Source organism: Pinus tabuliformis, chromosome 4_2 (genome assembly GCF_031772625.1).
Source record: "Pinus tabuliformis cultivar Carrire ecotype Pingquan chromosome 4_2, CPIR1, whole genome shotgun sequence".
NCBI lineage: Eukaryota > Viridiplantae > Streptophyta > Pinopsida > Pinales > Pinaceae > Pinus > Pinus tabuliformis.
In genome coordinates, this window is record NC_142304.1 from 273,426,751 (window position 1) to 273,446,326 (window position 19,576).

At 44.1% G+C, this 19,576-nt stretch overlaps 1 pseudogene; it reads right to left on the reverse strand.

Annotated features, from left to right (window-relative positions):
* The window catches only part of LOC149169040 (protein unc-13 homolog pseudogene), a 53,918-nt pseudogene extending 34,801 nt beyond the window's left edge, over positions 1 to 19,117 (reverse strand).
* Between the last annotated feature and the right edge of the window lie 459 nt (positions 19,118 to 19,576).

Genomic DNA, 19,576 nt, shown 5'->3' on the forward strand with positions numbered 1-19,576 from the left:
ATTTACCCGATTAGATCTTGTTTGTGTTAGCTTGAGTAGGGTTCTTTCTTATTTTCAATGGCAACCTTCCCCGAGTCTACCTGCCAAGGTGTTCCCCCGGATGGAAACCCTAGTCCATTTCCTTCTTTTAGAAATGTCGGTGCTCCGTATATGGCAACTTTGTCTTTGCCTGGGTTAACCATCGGTTTGCCCGTATGGTTGTTTTCAACCTCGGTGGTCCCGAGTGTGATGAATCCTGTTCCACCGTCTCCTCCACCCGAACAACATCATGTTGATTCCAAGGTGGACCTCTCCCCTTCTTCACCTGTTTCTGCGTCCTCATCTTCTACTTCGCCTGGCAAAAGTCTGGATTCAAGTAACCAGGTGGCTAAGAAGAAGAAGAAGAAGACTCCTAAGTGAGAGGTTAAAAGTACAACTCAAGTCGAGCCACCTTCTGCTCCTCCGCGGAAGGTCAAATTTCCTTGTAGGTTGTGCAAGGAGGACCATCTTCTTCGCGATTGTCCTGGCATTCCCAAGGTCTTAGAAGTATGGTCTCGCGATCCGGCCCGCCCCTCATCGTCCTCTGAAGCTCACGGCGATGCTACACTATCAGCTGGAAATGTTAAGGGAAAAGGGAAGATTCGAATCCCCTGTAGACTTTGTGAAGGCAATCATCCCCTTCACCTTTGTCCGCTCATGGATAAAGCCTCTGTTGTCTTGGAAAGTCTTACAGCTCCCTCACCCCAACTTCCCGTTGGTTATCAACGTCTCTCTGCAGCCGCAGATCGTTGCCCTGCTGACAAAGAGATCGACCAAGATTCCTCTCTTGTCCAGCCTCCTCTTCCTAAACCTAGCTCTGCCAAGCCTGTTCTAGACCAACCATTGATCGGAAAGAGTGTCGACTCGAGTTCACCACCCGTCGACCACTCTATTTCGGAAGAGCATCATTCCCATGTTCTTCTCGTCTCCTCAGATTCTCCTGCGTCCGGAAATGACTCTCCTATCCCAGCTGCTCCCGAGAGTCCTGCTTCGGTTCTTTTAGAGCAGGGGGGCAATCATACGATTCCCCCACCAAGTAGTTCAGTCGTTTCCTTCGACTGGAATCGTTTGACTACCTCCCGCCTCCCATCCCATGTGCCTTTCTGGGTCACGGTACACGCCTATAATAAAGTGATACCTGGCACTGTTATGGATGAGGGTGCATCTGTCAGTCTTATGCCTGCCACTACTTGGCAAGCTTTGGGTTCCCCACAGCTTGTGCCGGTCGCACCGAATCTGACGGCTTTTGACGGAGGAACTAGTCAACCATTAGGGATCCTTCCAAAGTTCCCTATTACTTTGGGAGGCAAAACCGTCTATATAAACGTATCGATTACCCAAGGTGCTTTAGATTTCAGTCTTCTCCTTGGCCGTGACTATGTATATGCCATGGGGGCCCTTGTCTCTTCACTTTTCTGTGTGGTTTGCTTTCCACACGATGGAAGAATTGTGACTATCGATCAATTATCGTTCGTTCGTCCACGGGTCCCTCCTGCACAGTCGTCATCCCCTCCTGGTTTTCATCCACCAGTTGCATCTACCCCACCACAGATCAACTACGTGGCCACTTATCCCGTGCCTGGATCCAGTGATGCCGCCATCGTGCATAGTGTCCTGGGGGCATTGGGTCCTGACTTCCGAGATGTTACCCTTCCACCCGGAGTGGCACTCTTGGAAGCCCCGACTTCCTGTTCATTCTAATGAAGTTCGGGCGGAGCATAGTTCGTTTTCCTATGTCAAGCTCCTTAAAAAATGAAACTAGGCTTGGCGGAGCATAGTTCGTTTTCCTATGTCAAGCTCCTTAAAAAATGAAACTGGGTCTGGCGGAGCATAGTTCGTTTTCTTGTGTCAAGCTCCTTAAAAAATGAAACTAGGTGTCCGAGGATAGTTTTGATTTGTGGCGACCTCGTTAAAAAATGAAACAAGGGTTATGAGGATAGTTCTTTTACTGCGTCAACCTCATTAAAAAATGAAACAACTCCCTTTCCAAATCGAGTCTTTTGATCAAGATCTCGTAAAATACAAGTCGAGTCTTTCCTAGATCTCGAGAGTGAACCTTCATTCCATCCACTTTGTTGAATGCAATGAAGCTTGGGGGGCATGTACATCGATTTGCGTTATTATGCTGGGGGCATGCGAGCTGATAACAAGCATAGTTTTTCGTTTCAAGCTTGTGTAAACATGAAACCGAATCTAAGCAGAGTTCTCCATGGTTCAAGCTTGTGTAAAAATGAACCCATACCTGATTTACATCTCGTGATTTCCTTTTATCTGCTAAATTCTGTTAGATGAGCCTTGGTTGTTTCATTCCATCGCCACCATCTCTTTGGCTGATCATATGATTTCACTTGGTTGTTTATCCTTTCCTGAGGAACCGCAGCGATGAGTGGTTTTATTAGCCAGCCTCTTGACCATTACATGTTTTGAGTAGTTCCACCATTGCCAGAACCAGTTGCTACCCTTTATACCACTCGTTCCTCTAGGACGAGTCTCCTTTAAGCTCTTTTCTAACTCGCTAAACATGAAAAGATCGCCGAGTTATCCCTCTTGACTCGTTAAACGTAAATAAGAGGCATTCGTCTTTAAACTCTTTTCCGACTGTGTAAAAACGAAAAGATCGTGGGACCTTTTTCGTTTCAGGTTCGTTAACGGTTTTGAAACAACGTGGTTTCGATCGCTTTTTTACTTTTTCAGGTCGAAATCACTACTTATGAAAAGTACTCCTCGATCGTAATGGTCGGGCGGTTCTTTCGAGCATTGTTTTATACTTTTTCGGGCTCGAGAGACACAACTTTACGAAAAAGGACACCTTTGGAGTTTTGTTTTCCGCAGTCTTTTCAAACTCTATAAACATGAAAAGGCGCCGAGTTTTTCCTTTGTCAGACTCGTTAAAACTTAATGACATTGGAGTCCGTCAAGATGACGCTACAAGCATATGCTATCCCCATCAAGCTTGTAAATAAAAATAATTGGGGTACTCGCTAGAAATGGTAGGGGAAAATGGAACCATAATTATTGTCGTGTCGGCAGTATGTCGCTCTTGAACATGGCACTTGTCTGCTTTCGTGTCTGGGTGGGGATATCTCATCTCATTTTTCACTTGCCTCCGTGGATTTGGGTAATCCTGTTTGACCTCTCATCTGCTCATTGCCTCGTCACCATGACCTCTGATCCATTGATGTCAAATACTGCCAATTCCACTGTCGTGCCGCCGATATGTTCAAGAGAAGTTGACCTCTGCAGAATAACAACCTCTTTCTGATAGCTCACACAATTTTGATCCACCACAATATTTTTTCTCTGTCTTGTGTCGATGATGTGGGAAACACTATGGCCCACCTTCGATCAAGGTCACTTCCTGTTGACTTCAACTCATTATCCAGGAAGCTGATCTAGAGACTCCCTTCCGGTGCCTTGGAGCCTGCATGCCTCAATGGCAGGTTCTTCGTGTTCGACGTGAGGTTTTCATCATTGGCCTCCGATCGAATGATTCTACGGGTGTTCGACGCCAGCTCACTAATTCGCACGCCGTAGATTGTACCTATAGTACCTTGAGGGCCATTGTCATTATTGGTGGTACCTCTCGCGTCTGTTAACAGTTTTCATTATTGACTGGTAATCAGACGATGTTCATGCATGTTCGACTTCAGCTCATGTATTCGCATGCTTGAACTTGTACTTTTGTTCGGGTCGAGATGGAGCACAAGACCCTGGATTTTGTCTGTTGGAATCCAGGCTGTGATTTTGTGGATTCTTGTTACATGACTCATTCACTGGATGGCTGCGACCATACCTGAGTCTATTCATCGATCCTAACCGGATGGCTGCGCCCATACCATGGATCTAGATTATTATGTACTCTGTTATGGATGGCTACGACCATACCACATATATCATGTACTTGAGCTATCAGTTGTATCTCTCTATGCAGATTCTCCGGCGGCAGCTGCATGTGTTCTTGTAAAGCATTTCACCCCTCTCTCTCTCTCGGGCCTCATGCTTTAGGGGGCATCAATTACACAGTAATTTGTCACCATTGGTCACCGTCCCTGTTACCCCTTTCCCGCACTTTGGAGGACTAATTCCGGGACTTGTGAGCAGTGACATAACTTGAAAACACTTGCATTATGTTCCCCTAAGTATGGACTTCATGTGCCCTGAAGACATCTCCTGCAAAATATCCCTAAAAAGTGCCCTTTTTCCATTAGCGCGGGTCCACAATGTACTACTCGCGCCAACGGGGGAAATCCTCAAAAGAGGGCGCGCAAGTTGGCACTCTGTCTTAGAGTTACACCCACGCCAACCGAGTTTGGAAAAGATTTTTAACAAACGCGCGCCCGGATGTTTTTTCCCTTCAAATCATGAAGTTTTTGAGGATAATGCTAATCTCTTGGATGTCGAGATTCATCATCTATCCCTTACATCTATCCACAATGGCTTTTTGGGGATAATGCCAATCCATAATGGGTGTCTTGATTCATTGTATATTCTTCCCCTCCTCCATCTATAAAAGCCTGTCCTCATGCATTTGACAAGCTAGTGATAGTGCTAGTTTTTGAGTGATAGTAAGAGTTTTGGAGCATAGGGAGATTATACTGTCAGAAGTCTGAGCTTTGCATTCATAATCAAAGAGAGAGAAAGGCTTGTTGCAAGACATATGTAGCTGTTCGCCCAGCCAGAGGAGGGATTCAACGTTAGAACCTTGGTTGTACTTTTCTCTGTTGATTACCATTAATAAACGACTATCATTATGGTTCCGATCTTATTGTTCATTATGATAATGTTTGATCTATATCTTTTCTGACAGATATATGGTTGTATTTAGTGAATTTTATGCTTGTATTCTCTTCGTTCTTTGCATGTGCAGGTATCCATTCGCGGAGATCGTGAGGATCGTGACCTGCTGGAGCAAGGGAATGGGAGTATCAACTCTTCCATGACACTAGCGTTGGACTTCAGGTTGGTTCTCATAATCCACTTTCAATTTGCAACTAGGAACTTGCATGGTAGCATTGATTGATTGTTGCTAGACCCATTTTGGGCTAGTGGGATCGCCTCTATCCGCAGAGGGGATTTACCTCTCCAACACCTACCTTTTCTAGGTTACCCTTCAATTTGCAGACAAAACATTCATTCTATCGGGAAAGGCCTACCTTCTAACAGAGGTACCTTATTCCAGTCTAATCCCATTTTCCTATATAGACGGGTGTGTCAAACTAGTCATATATCCTCCGTAGAAACCTACCCTATACCTGAAGTTTTTCTGCTGAAGCAGACCAGGGTGCATGCCCCCTGGGTTTCAGTCATGGCCATCGAATTACTTGCGTTCTTCAGGTGGACGGACTAGAGATTGATGAGACATTCCTTGCATGAAAAGACCATTTAGGGATGGTATTTGACTATTAGCTATGTGTGAGCCAGGGAATGAAAGCTGGTCTACGAGCTGGACCACTTGGCCTTCATGCAGAAAACACATTACTCGAAAGAGTGAGGAGACAATGGCTCCCATGCTATAAATATAGTCGCACCCAAGGAGCAGATTATAATCTAAAGGTCCTTGGACTACCATTACGTTCAGATACACGGTTTTCCCTCTCAAGGTTATAGGAAAACTTGGAAGGATCCCTAACGGTCAACTGGTTCCTTTATCAAAACCTGTTAGATTCTGCATCTCAGGCAGAAGCAATGGCGAACCAAGCGCTTTCCAAGCAGTTGAGGAAAGGATACTCACAGAAGCCCCCTCATCTATGATGGTACCAACCATGACTATTCTGTAGGTTTGAACAATGATTCGGAATGGTATACTAGCCGGTAAATGAGGTCTGCCTAGTAGATTCCAATCGAAGGAAATGACTAGGTTGCTCGGAGGTGGGACCGAATAAACGGCCGGGTATGATTCTGACGAACTTTCTTCCTGTGGTAAAGGAACGGGTAGATTGCCCCCATGTTAATCGGACTGTGTTTACGAAAAGAATTTGAATGGTGTCATTCTCATTCTCTTCGGTGATTGTATCATCTGAAGATGGACCTTCCGAAGACAAGACCGGGTCGACTACCACCTCAACCTTTTGACTTTCATCTGGTATGGATTCAGTGGGTTTATCTTCAATGGTAGATGCTTCAATCGACCACAAAGTTGTGTTGGTCGGATTTTCAACTAGCGATGGACTCGGCAAGAGTTTCTTGTATCCAGGAGGAAGCCGCAGCGGTGAAGCGGGACGGTTATCCAAGACTCTTTTAGCTTCGTCCAGGAAGGGACAACGGTGGACAGCATGATTGCCTTCGCACAGTTTGCAAGGAAATTTACATCTTCCTTTCTGTCCAGAGACTTCGTTTTCACTAGTTGATGGTGTGCTTTCAACATGATCGTCAGAGGTTGATGACACCGGATTGTGCAAACGAGGAGACCAATCCCTTAAGATCCGAGGGATACAAGGACAATCTCGATGATAGTGGTCCCCTTTGCAAATGACACATGGAGATTTAGGTCTGGACGGTGCCGTGTGTGGATTTTCACTAGATGATGCATGGTTACCCCTTTTTGCCTTTGGCTCCTTCTTCTTCTTTTCCTTCTTCTCCTTCCCCTTCTTCTCCTTCCCCTTCTTCTCCTTCTTAGTTACTTGATTTTTTTCTTTACCAGCTTCATCAAGTGAAGAGGAAGGAGGAGAGGGAGAAATGGACGAAGTAGAAGGTTGGGGGGTAACTCTAGTATCATCTAGTTGCTGACTTGATTGTTCAGGAATCACGGTATTTTGAATGACGGAGGTCGAGAAGAGCCATATTGGCAAGCCAATCGTCAATCCTGGAAGTGACAATGTGGCCATATGAGGTGCACCAACATCTCCCCAAGAGGAGAAAGGACTAGGATTTCCTCCAAGGGGAAATCCTTGGTTGGTGGACTCCATTTTCTCAACCTAAGACCAACGATGGAACAGTGACGTTATTCCAATTAAAATAAATTTTAGACGCTTTGACACAACCTGCTTTTTCAATTTTTAAGAGTCGAGAAAAAACAAAATATGACTCTAGTCGCCTTCGATTTTTAATGAGCCTGAAGTGACAAGTGCTCAGATGGACCTTTTCCTTTAAGGAGTCAGAAAAGGAACGAAAGAGACTACTCTGGAAATCTAGACAGAGGGATTACCAAACCAATCTCAAAACTGCAGAATAATTTTTATGGTACAGTAGTCAATCTTCCCAAATGTTGTGTTCAGTGCATTGCGATCGATAGGGTGGCACACACGGCTTCCTAAGGATAAAGGATATAGCCTATTGTGGTCTCCCAATATATACTCGACGGTACGTGGGAGCACAAGTCCGTGCTGGCACTTGTCATCTAAAAGAGGAGGAATCACCCAACCTACGATGAAAGCGATAGTTACCAGGCTTTACGACATCGGAATACGTCTCTAGCCTAGACTTCTAAATGTTGTGCGTTAGGTTCCAAAGCGTTTTTATGTTCATTGAATTTATTTTACAGTTGATCTTTCTTAAGAAATTTTCCTTTTAGGTTCACCGCGTGATGTAGATATACAATTCCTAAAATGCAATCTAAGATGATAAACAATCGTTTAATCTTCTTTTTGCAATGAAAATCCTAGCTACTAAAGAAAGAGAGATGATATTCTTTCAACATAGAGCAGAGAGCACACACTAGATGCACTGTCCTAAATCAAACCAACTAGCAGTCTAAATGCAAATGCACATGCATGTATTTGTTTTCCGCTTTCTTAATGTGTGAATGACATAAAGAATGCTGAGTACAAATCTAAATTATCCTTTCAAAGCGACAGTACTAAAAATTTCTCTTCAAAAACGAAAGGAAGATAATGATGACACTTTGCAACTTTGAATTGAAAACTGCTTTCGACACTTGAAAAACTACTAATTCAAATCAAATACAAGAGTAACTGTATAATCGGCCATAGAGAACGATAGGATTCTTTTCTTTGACTGAAAACAACACTTGCGAAACTTCCACATCAAAAGACGACAGTTTGATTACGCTACTTTTTGTAAAAGAGAACTGTAAATGGCGCACAATACATAAAAACATTCACAATTCTTTGTACTATGGAGGCGGAATCATGCAAAGGAAGGGAGTTTCCACAATGGTATACTAATCATAGACAGCAAAACTCCTGAATAAAGTTGAAGAGAGTGAACAAAGAAACCAAAATCTGGAAGCAGAAGAGGTCTTATCTGATCAGCGCACCTGCAACACAGGGAAAGTGCGATGCAACGCACCTACTGCACACGGGAGGTGCGATGCATCCAAATTCCCAAGAGGAGAAAGTGCAATGGTCCAGGGACGAGACTTCAACTTGGTTCTTGGTCACAGTTTGCAACTTAGTTCAAGGATTTAGGTCGACCTAATGATAGTCAGTAAATAGAAATCACAAGGGCTGATCTAATGAGATTACTAGAGCCACCACTAGGGAAATTAGGATGTTTGCAAATCGATTGTTCAGTTTATAAACAAAACCCGGAGATAGACTGAAGTAGCATTGATCTACTTTGCACTTGCATAGCAAATGTAGTTCAAAGGCTAGCTGGCTTAACTTCAGGCTCTGTCTGTAAGTTTATAAAGCAAACAAGTATAAACAAGCAAACAAGCTATTCGCTCCCCAGTGGAGCCGCCATTTTGTTATTGGGAAATCTAGTGTCTATGTAGAGCTGTTAGTCCCACTAAGGCGGGTAGCGATCTTAGAAACAAACAGATCAAAGTTACTTTCGTTTTCCTTTATGAGTAGATAGGAGAGGATCAAAGAATACCAACCTCGATCTTTTGCTCGGTTATTTACTTGTTCCTTCTCCTCACCGACAGGTCTTTGCCACTTCTCCCTTGACCACTCTGCTTCAAAGAGTACCTGTAAATTCAAAGCAACATAATACCTTCAAAGTGCAGAGATCTACAATCATAAACAATATAGGACCAGATATATATTGACCACACAAATGCATATACTATCAGACATACAAGAATGTGGAGGAAAACTTGAATAGCTTTATTGATGTAAAGATTAGAAGAGAGGATTACAACCCATTTATCTGATCCAGCGTCATCTTCCCAGCATGAAAGCCCTTCTTCACCTCATGAAAAGCTTAGATCACCCAACACTATGATATTCCACCAGGAAACCAACAGCACTTCCTTACAAGATACAAAATTCCAGCCCCTGGATCTCTGGGATGAGGGATCCATATATAGATGATTGCAGGGAGGTGAGTCAGCTTCTGGGATTTTGATTAGTGTCTTCTCTCTAATAGTTCTTGATTCCACTTGGAGATTGATGATCTCTTACTCATCCCTGGGCGAATTCAGAGAGGCAAGTGTCACAGGAGAAGTTTCTGGAAGATTCCATGATCATCCACCTCGCAAACTGTCTCTGCCATTTGTCCATTCTCACCCATCGTACCCTACAGAAGGGCTTTCTAGTATGCATCGCACCTTTTACACTGGGCAGGTGAGATGAATCGCACCCTTAGCACTGAGCAACCTGTATGGTCCAGTTTTGACCAGTTCTGAGCAGTTTTCTGTGGAGAACTTCTGGGAGATGATGTAATTAGCTGACCTTGTTCCTTTAGAGCATGAAACAACACTTTTAGGGACTCAGAAGCCCTTGGTTTATGGACATATATGATTGGGGTTGTAGTGCCCAAAAATTTCTATAACAACGAATTCCTTGTGCTGAGTTACGTCTACCTGTTATTTCAATGCCTTGGCCTCCTGCAATTTCGCTAGTTCTGCATGATGGCGACAGTGCATGTTGTCGCTTCAACCTCATCATACCTGCGAGCGGGTACACCATGGCTAGTCCTTCAAGCTCTGTGGTGGAATAATTATTCTCAGCCTTGGACAGCTTCCTGCTCGCAGATGCTATAGGATGGTCTAATTCCCCATGGCCAACCTATGTCAGCACGACCCCGAGCGCAATACATGAGTCGTCCACGTGCACATGAAATTCCTTCTTCCAGTTGGGATAGACTGGGCATAACTATTGATGAAATTCCTATAGTATACAGTATGCCCCTGAGTTGCATGCAACTGTTTCACATTCCTTGGTGCCTCCAAGTTGATTTTCACCGCGATCTTCACGGGGTCTACCATCAATCCTTGTTTTCATACCACATGACATAGTAGGATCCCAAAAGGGACACAAAATAGACACTTCTTCAGATTGAGCGCAATCTAGTATCTCCAACATGTATCTAACATCAAGCGCAGACTTGCCACATGGTGCTTGACCAATCCAAACATTGTCCAATCGTCAAAGTATACCTCCAAAAACTTATGAATGAAGTCTTTGAATGCCGCAATGACTACGCGCGAAAAGATTGCTAGCGCATTCTTCAGCCCAAAAGGCATTACGATGTACTGAAAACATCCCCATTTAGTCACGAAGGTCGTCTTGCTTCTATCCTCAGGCGCAATTTTGATATGATGGTACCTAGAGAACCCATCAGTGAAAGAGTATGCTTCTTGGCCGCCTACATTATCCAGGACCTCATCAGTGAACGGGGTCGGGAAAGGATCATGCACGCAAGCGTCATTCAACTTCCAGAGATCCACGCATATCCTTATTTCTTCTTTCTGTTTCTTTTCCTGAACCACTATCAGGCTTACCCAATCAGATTCTTCCACTGGTTCAATAATTCCTGTCGCAAGCATCTTATCTAACTCAGCGCAAACCCTTTCCTTATACTTCGGATTAAGGTGGTAAGGTCTTTGTTTTACAGGTTTCGCGTCCGATTTCAGGGTGATCTTCATGACATCCACGTCTCCCATTATACCTTTTAAATCAGAAAACTTCATGGGGAACAAATCTTGATATTCGCGGAGGATCTCAGCGACCTTCTTGTCCCCAATCTTTGCAAATTTTGGTTCTGCCTAGTTCACAGCAGTGCGTTATGTCTATCCTCCATCTGCGGACCTTCAACCTTGCGGTGACCCTAAATTTCCAGAATATTAATCTTTCTATGATCCTCTTCTTCTTCTTCAATGGTCACATTGTAGCATTCCGGCACGTGATTCAACTGGGTAGTCCAATCAATTTGAACTGGGTCCAAAGGATCTTGCGGTATCCTAGAGATCGCTGCTTTAACCTCCTGTAGTGCTGCATCAATACAGTCAAACCCATCCTCAAAGCTGAACGTCATTATAAACCCCTAGTGCAAGATGTCCCATTCTTCAGTGCCATGGCAGAACTCTGTTTCCATGTGCCAATTCATTGGTATGACATCTAGTGTATGACAAAACAGATGCACCCATTGAGGTTGGGGCTCCGCTCCATAAGCCTTAGTCCATTTGGCTAGGTGATCACGCGGATCATCTCTTCCATCATTCTTTTCTGTCATCCACACTTTTGGCTACCCAAAATGTATTCCCATCATCCTCCTATAGTCGTGCAAATCACCGAAATTATCCTTGTGCATACCCCACTGTCTTGCGAGCGTAGCACGCAGCACCCAGTCCAAGGCCTAGAAGCGATGTTTCTCCAACACTTCTCTCTCAAATGCATCCAAAAAGTGATCAACATCAATTAGCCCATCATAGCGAGGCAAATCCCTGACTTTTGATGACACGTAGTGCAATGGCTTGGTCATCATATTACAACGCAACATAGAAACTTCATGAAGTCGGTTCTGCCAGTGCTCTAATTCTTCATTCGAATCTGATGTGCAGTAGCTCTCATGGTCCCATGCAATACGTCTGTCTGCTGTCGGATTTACCCAATCCTGGTCTCACACCATTATCTTGTAAATATGGTCTAGATCGTCATCACTTTCATAATCACGGACTGGCTCTATATAGCGCGGTCCTTCTGCAGGATCCAACAGCACCACTTCGCGGAGTGAATTTTTTTCAAATATCATTTTTCGCTTCTTCAATTTGATTACCCCATTCATGTAAGTGGCCCAATCGATTCCAAGGAGTCCAGGATAGGGATTTCTATCATCCACAATCTCTATTACTTCGAAATTCGTAAGTGCGCTCGCGCCCTCGATGTCAACTATTGCCCTTCGCAACCTCCCCATCGAGATAATTTTATGTTGATTCTCCATCCTTAACTGGATCAGAGACCACCAGAGCATAGGTCTCCCCATTCTTTCCCATGTCTGCATTGGAAAAACATTCGCATTGGACCCCAAATCCAAGATAACTTGGTCCATTTCATATTCCCCTATTTGCACGATGAGTCTCATCTCATGCCCAATCCTTGCCTTGTGCTTGCCAAGACTTCTGACTATGCATGGTTTGTTGAGATTGCAACAAGATGATGGAGCTTAGTGAAAAGAGCCGCCTTCACTAAGTGGGCACGCAGGCTATTTTTGGCGCAAGTCTATTTTTAGACATATGGATCATGTCTATGTTTATGGATGATTGATCAAGTTGGAAAAAATAGATGGACTTCTATTTTTGATGAAAGTGTGAGTGATCACAGTGTGAGTGATCGAAGTCTATTTTTAGACTGGCTGTCAAAAATAGAAAAGTCAAATATTATTATCTCACAATAATATTTGGACTATAAACTTAATCTTATTCTCTTGGAGCACTTCAGTTTGAGCTACAGAGGTGGCACATGCAGCTGTCAGAAGGAAATACGCTTTTCTTATGAGTCAGTTGAGTTGTTGCATGCATGACTTTAGTTAGAACTCAATCAGTTGAGTTTGGTGGAGTTGATTGTGGAGTTGATGGAGTTGTGTTCAGTTTAGCTTTGTTAAACTGGTTGTATTTAGTCTAACTGGCAAATAGACTAGAGATGAGTTGAGTGAATTAGTTATTAATTAATTCACAAGTTATTAACTCATAATACAACTAATGAATACATCAGTTAACTCAGTTGCATGTTAGTGCATGTTCAGTTCAACAGGGACAGGTGGTAGAGAATCAGATTGCTATCAGTTGTGACTATAGTTGTGCATCAGATCTTGCACAATCAAGGGATTGAGTATGCCAATGAGTTTGCTCACGTATTTGGCCCACATTTTAGCCTTTTCTCACGTCCACAAAGAGTGAGTGACTATTTTGCAGGTGAAAAATGAGTTTGGGAAGCCATTCTCATCAGTTCTTGTGCAGGTATTGAGCAGTGGAGGCAGGCAAGCAGTGGAAGAGATTTGGAGATCAGATCTGAGCTGTATTGTGTGTAACAGAGGTGGAGATACTTGTGAGAAGTATTATGCTGTGTAATGTTACATGACTCAATCATTAATATACAGATAGTTGGGGTTTTTAGCGAGATGCTTTCCCCGTGATACATACTGTGTTAATGTGTGAATGCTCTTGATGTTTTATTGTTATTGATGCTGCTATATTGTTGATCAACGTAGAGGAGCTTATGTATTGTGTATGTTTTCCGCAATAGTACATGATCAAGATAATCTCCATTGAATATGTGTTAAATTATTCAAAATTTCTACATGGTATCATAACGAGCTAGATAATTGTAGAAAAAGTTTCTACATGGTATCGGAGCAGCTTGATTTGTAGAAGAGATTTTTACAGGATATCAAGCGAGGATTGATCATCAGATCTACTATTCAGGAAGTGTTTACATTCTATTTCTTCAGGAAGAGTCTGTAATCGGGCCAGGTAGCCTCTGGATTCATCCTTCCTTTGGAAGGTGAAATATCCGGTGAAAGCCCATACAGTCAATCTCTGTACGAGAAATATTTTGTTCTCACGAATTCTAGATCGGAAGCAGTTGAGTTGGTTGCTGGTGGAATTCGAATTCGCAGCAGTGTTTTCTTGGTGACAACGCAGCAATGTCTTTCAACGGATTGCGATTGGAGTATGCTCTTGAGGGCAGCTCAAACTATATTGCATGGAAGGACAGGATGGAAGCAGTATTGGATGATAACGGGCTGAAGGAGTTCATAGATACGGATATCCCAAAGCCTACTAATGCTACTCAAGCTGATGCTTGGCAAAAGAAGATTGCAAAATGTCAAAGGATTCTGTTGGAGGGCGTGAAGGATCACATTGTGTCCAGCCTCCATGGAAAGGCTACTCCATATTTGATGTGGAAATCATTAACAGAATTATTCCAAAGCAAGAGCGATCAGAGGAAGCTGGCGCTCAAAGATAAACTCATAAACATCAAATGCGAGAAGGGAGACAGTATTCCCAAGTATCTCACGAAGTTCACTCAGTGTCGAGATGAGCTGGGAAGTGTGGGGGTTACTGTCGATGATGAGGACTTGGTGAGCTTGGCTCTCCTTGGTCTTCCGAAGAGTTGGCATTCCTATCAGGACTCTGTCAATGGTCGGGAGAAGTTGCCAGGATGGGAAAGACTATGGTCAGATCTTGTGCAGGAGGAGATCAGGTGGAGTACCAGGGACGGATCTTCGTCAAAGGGAGCTGATGAAGAGAATTGTGCTTTGGCTGCCAAAGCAAAGAAAGGGAAGAGCAAGAAAGCTTCTCAGTCTGGTGCGAAAGGCAAGAAGCAGGATATGTCCAAGGTGAAGTGCTTTCACTATCACCAGCACGGACACTATGCCACAAATTGTCCGCAGAAGAAGAAGAACAAGCAAGCTGTTGGATCTGCAGGGGGAGAGGCCTTAGCTTCTCAGTTTGAGCTTGATTTTTCATTGATCGCATGCTTGGTTTCAAGTGTGATGGGATCAGTGTGGTTCTTGGACAGTGGTGCGTCTTTTCACATGACGGGAGATAGAGATTTGTTCTCTGATCTGGAGGACAAAGATCTTAGAGTGCACATCGAGATGGGCGATGATGGTAGATACAGTGCGACCGGTATCGGTACCATTTCCTTTGAGAGGGAGTCTGGTAAACCCTTTGTATTGAAGGAAGTCATGCATGTTCCAGGATTGAAGAAGAATCTCATCTCAGTGGCGATGTTAGAAGACAAGGGGTATGATGTTGTTTTCAGCGAGGGAAAGGCCTTCCTGCGCAGCAAGACAACTGGTGAGACCCGGAAGATAGGGGTTCGAGTGAGGAACCTTTATCAGTTGCATGTAGATGGATGCGCAGCAATGGCAGGCAAGGCAGAAGGATTGGTGAGTCGGGATGATGGCGAGTTGTGGCACAGGAGATTGGGTCACCTTCACCATGGAGCCTTGAAGATACTGCAGCAGATCACTACAGGGCTTCCTAAAGGCACACTTGCGCAGTCAGATCAGTGCAAGGGGTGTACTTTGGGGAAGTTTGTGAAAGCCACCTTTCACGAGAAGGATAGTCACGCCACGACGATCCTTGAGAGAATTCACACAGACGTGTGTGGACCTTTCTCAGTTGCTTCGACAGCAAAACACAGGTATTATGTGATTTTTGTTGATGATTTCTCTCGTAAGTGCTGGATCTTCTTCATGCAGAAGAAGAGCGAGACATATTCAAAGTTCTGTGAATTCAAAGCACTGGTCGAGAAGGAGTCGGGGAAGAAGGTGAAGGCTCTTAGGAGCGATAATGGTGGTGAATACATCTCGGATGAGTTCAAGGATTTCTGCAAGGCAGAAGGGATTCGTAGAGAGCTCATAGCTCCCCATAACCCACAGCAGAACGGGGTAGCTGAGCGGAAGAACAGAACGATTGTGGGTGTTGCACGGGCAATGTTGCATGATCAGGGCCTACCCCTTCACTTGTGGGTGGAAGCATGCAATACAGCAGTTTATGTGCAGAACCGTTGTCCTCATAGGATACTTGGCATGAGTACACCCGAGGAGGCTTATTCTGGTAAGAAGCCTGATCTTTCTCATTTGAGGATTTTTGGTGCTAACGTTTACATGCATGTGACGAAGGATGCCAGGAGGAAGTTGGAGCTGACCGCAGAGGTTGGGATATTTGTGGGGAACACTGATACGCCCCACAACTATCGTGTGTATTTGCCAGACAGTGGTAAAACTGTTGTGCGACGGGATATAAAATTTCAGGAGGAGAAAGCCATGAAGTGTTCGCCTGAGAGGGAGCTACACTTGCATGCAGATGAGGAGCTATTCGTTCCTAAGGATGAGCTTCAGGACGTGGATCAGCCACAGGACGAGGTTCATGGAGTGGAAGAGACCACTCATGCAGCGCCAACCATCAGAGGGCAAAAGCGCTTGACAGAAGCTGAGCGACTGGCTCAAGATGCAGAGAAAGTTGTAGGACCACCTACAGCCCAACGCAGGCAGAGACAGTCACCTGATCGGTACACTGGATACATGGCTCTTATGAGCAAGTGTGTTGTGACTGAGCCATCCTCTTTCGAGGAAGTTGTGGAGGATCCCGCATGGGTAGACGCCATGGTGGAAGAGTATGATTCTATTGTCAGAAACAGTGCATGGGAGATTGTTCCTAGACCGGAAGGGAAATCAGTGGTAGGTTCGAGATGGATCTACAAAGTTAAGCAGGCAGCTGACGGGAGTGTGGAGAAGTACAAGGCAAGATTTGTTGCCCGAGGCTTTTCACAGATTGAGGGGATCGATTATGAGGAGACCTTTGCACCTGTCGCAAGGTATTCTTCCATACGGACGATTCTTGCTCTCTCAGCGCAGATGGGATGGCACATTCATCAGATGGATGTGAAGACTGCGTTCCTCAACGGAGTCATTGAGGAGGAGGTGTACATTGAGCAACCCGAAGGCTTTGAAGTCTTCAGCAGTGAGTCGCATGTGTGCAGGCTCAAGAGAGCGCTGTATGGGTTGAAGCAAGCACCACGTGCTTGGTACACACGGATAGACAGCTATTTCACAGGACTTGGATTCTCCAAGAGCGAGGCGGATCCGAACCTATACCAGATTGTGGTGGAGGGTAAGTTGCTTATCATTGTACTGTATGTTGATGATTTGATTCTAACGGGTGATGAGCTGTTGATACTGTCATGCAAGAAGGATCTTGCTACAGAGTTTGAGATGAAGGATTTGGGCCTCCTTCACTATTTCCTAGGATTGGAAATATGGCAGCGCAGTGGTGGACTGTTTGTTTCTCAGGGCAAGTATGCTCGGGAGATACTGGAGAAGTTCAACATGCATGGCTGCAAGCCTGTTGATACTCCTCTTCCTGGAGGTTGGAGGAAGGAGGATGCCACTGTTTATCGACAGTTGGTGGGGTCGCTGATGTATTTGGTCAATACACGACCTGATATATGCTATGCAGTTAACTAGCTTTCACAAGTTATGGTTAAGCCTACCAAGCTCTTCTGGAAGGCGGGCAAGCATGTATTGCGCTACTTGAGAGGCACATCGGGATATGGTTTGTGGTACAGACAGGAGGATGAGGTGAAGCTATGTGGCTTCACGGATGCAGATTGGGCAGGGAGCCCAACGGACAGAAAGAGCACATCAGGAGGGGTCTTCAGTATCGGATCGACAATAGTTTCTTGGTACAGCAGGAAGCAGAGATTTGTGTGGATGAGGATGATCCTGGTCGGGTTTTTCGGGTCCAAGCACATCAGGTACCATCATATCAGAGATTGTGTGCAGCGGAGGATCATGTTACTTTCGTACATTCCAACGGAGGATCAGGATGCTGATATTCTGACGAAGGCTCTCACCAGGAGCAAATTCGAGTACCACCGAGGCAGGATAGGGATTGTTGATAATCCATATCTTGTCGAGTGGGAGTGTTGAGATTGCAACAAGATGATGGAGCTTAGTGAAAAGAGTCGCCTTCACTAAGTGGGCCCGCAGGCTATTTTTGGTGCAAGTCTATTTTTAGACTATGTCTATTTTTAGACATATGGATCATGTCTATGTTTATGGATGATTGATCAAGTTGGAAAAAATAGATGGACTTCTATTTTTGATGAAAGTGTGAGTGATCACAGTGTGAGTGATCGAAGTCTATTTTTAGACTGGCTGTCAAAAATAGAAAAGTCAAATATTATTATCTCACAATAATATTTGGACTATAAACTTAATCTTATTCTCTTGGAGCACTTCAGTTTGAGCTACAGAGGTGGCACATGCAGCTGTCAGAAGGAAATACGCTTTTCTTATGAGTCAGTTGAGTTGTTGCATGCATGACTTTAGTTAGAACTCAATCAGTTGAGTTTGGTGGAGTTGATTGTGGAGTTGATGGAGTTGTGTTCAGTTTAGCTTTGTTAAACTGGTTGTATTTAGTCTAACTGGCAAATAGACTAGAGATGAGTTGAGTGAATTAGTTATTAATTAATTCACAAGTTATTAACTCATAATACAACTAATGAATACATCAGTTAACTCAGTTGCATGTCAGTGCATGTTCAGTTCAACAAGGACAGGTGGTAGAGAATCAGATTGCTATCAGTTGTGACTATAGTTGTGCATCACATCTTGCACAATCAAGGGATTGAGTATGCTAATGAGTTTGCTCACGTATTTGGCCCACATTTTAGCCTTTGCTCACGTCCACAAAGAGTGAGTGACTATTTTGCAGGTGAAAAACGAGTTTGGGAAGCCATTCTCATCAGTTCTTGTGCAGGTATTGAGCAGTGGAGGCAGGCAAGCAGTGGAAGAGATTTGGAGATCAGATCTGAGCTGTATTGTGTGTAACATAGGTGGAGATACTTGTGAGAAGTATTATGTTGTGTAATGTTACATGACTCAATCATTAATATACAGATAGTTGGGGTTTTTAGCGAGATGCTTTCCCCGTGATACATACTGTGTTAATGTGTGAATGCTCTTGATGTTTTATTGTTATTGATGCTGCTATATTGTTGATCAACGTAGAGGAGCTTATGTATTGTGTATGTTTTCCGCAATAGTACATGATCAGGATAATCTCCATTGAATATGTGTTAAATTATTCAAAATTTCTACACGGTTCACCAGTAGCGCCATCCTTGCCAACGCACTGATTGATCAATTCTTGCAGGCCCTTCACAACCTTACTATCGCGAAGTAGTTTCATGTAGGTCTCCAAGAATGTGGTAATCATGGATGGGTCCATTTCTTCAATTGGTTTCTCCTTACTTCTTGAGGTAGAGGCATCAGCGAAGCTTTTCTTTGTTTCCATAAATGTTTCTTTTGTGAGCTCCAAATCAAACCCAGTCTCCTTTTCTGGTGCTTTTCGAACCCATTCGCCTTCTGCAAGTTTCTTGCGTTTATCCTCCCCAATCGTACTTCTGTTTCGCAGCATAATGTTTACCTTAGGGTCTTCCTCGCAAGGCTCAGCCCTCATCGTCTGGAAATTCTGCAGAGGTTGTGCCCCCTTTCCGTGAATCTTAGTCAACAATATTAGGCAATCCTTAGTTGCATGGTCAAACTGCGTACAGTAGCGGCATGATAATCACGTCGGATTCGGACAGTCCCTCGCGTAGTCTCATAGGTCTCCACAATTGTAACAAATCAGTTGTCCTCGGCCTCTACCGGGCCCTCCTCCACCTCAGCCTTGGCCGTGCCCCTGATACTCACCTCGTGTTCCCCTAACACCTTGGTCCAGAGGCCGTGTTTCTACCTGCACCCTGTATGCAGCTGCCATGTCCATTATTAATTCGTAACTACGACAATTTCACTCATCATGACCTACTGATTGACAGAAATTGTAAAAGAGTTGTTTTGGTGTATGTATGAATTTCTGTAGAAAATGGTAATTGTCGGTCGCATGTTGCCCAACCACCTAGCATATAGTGCACCATAG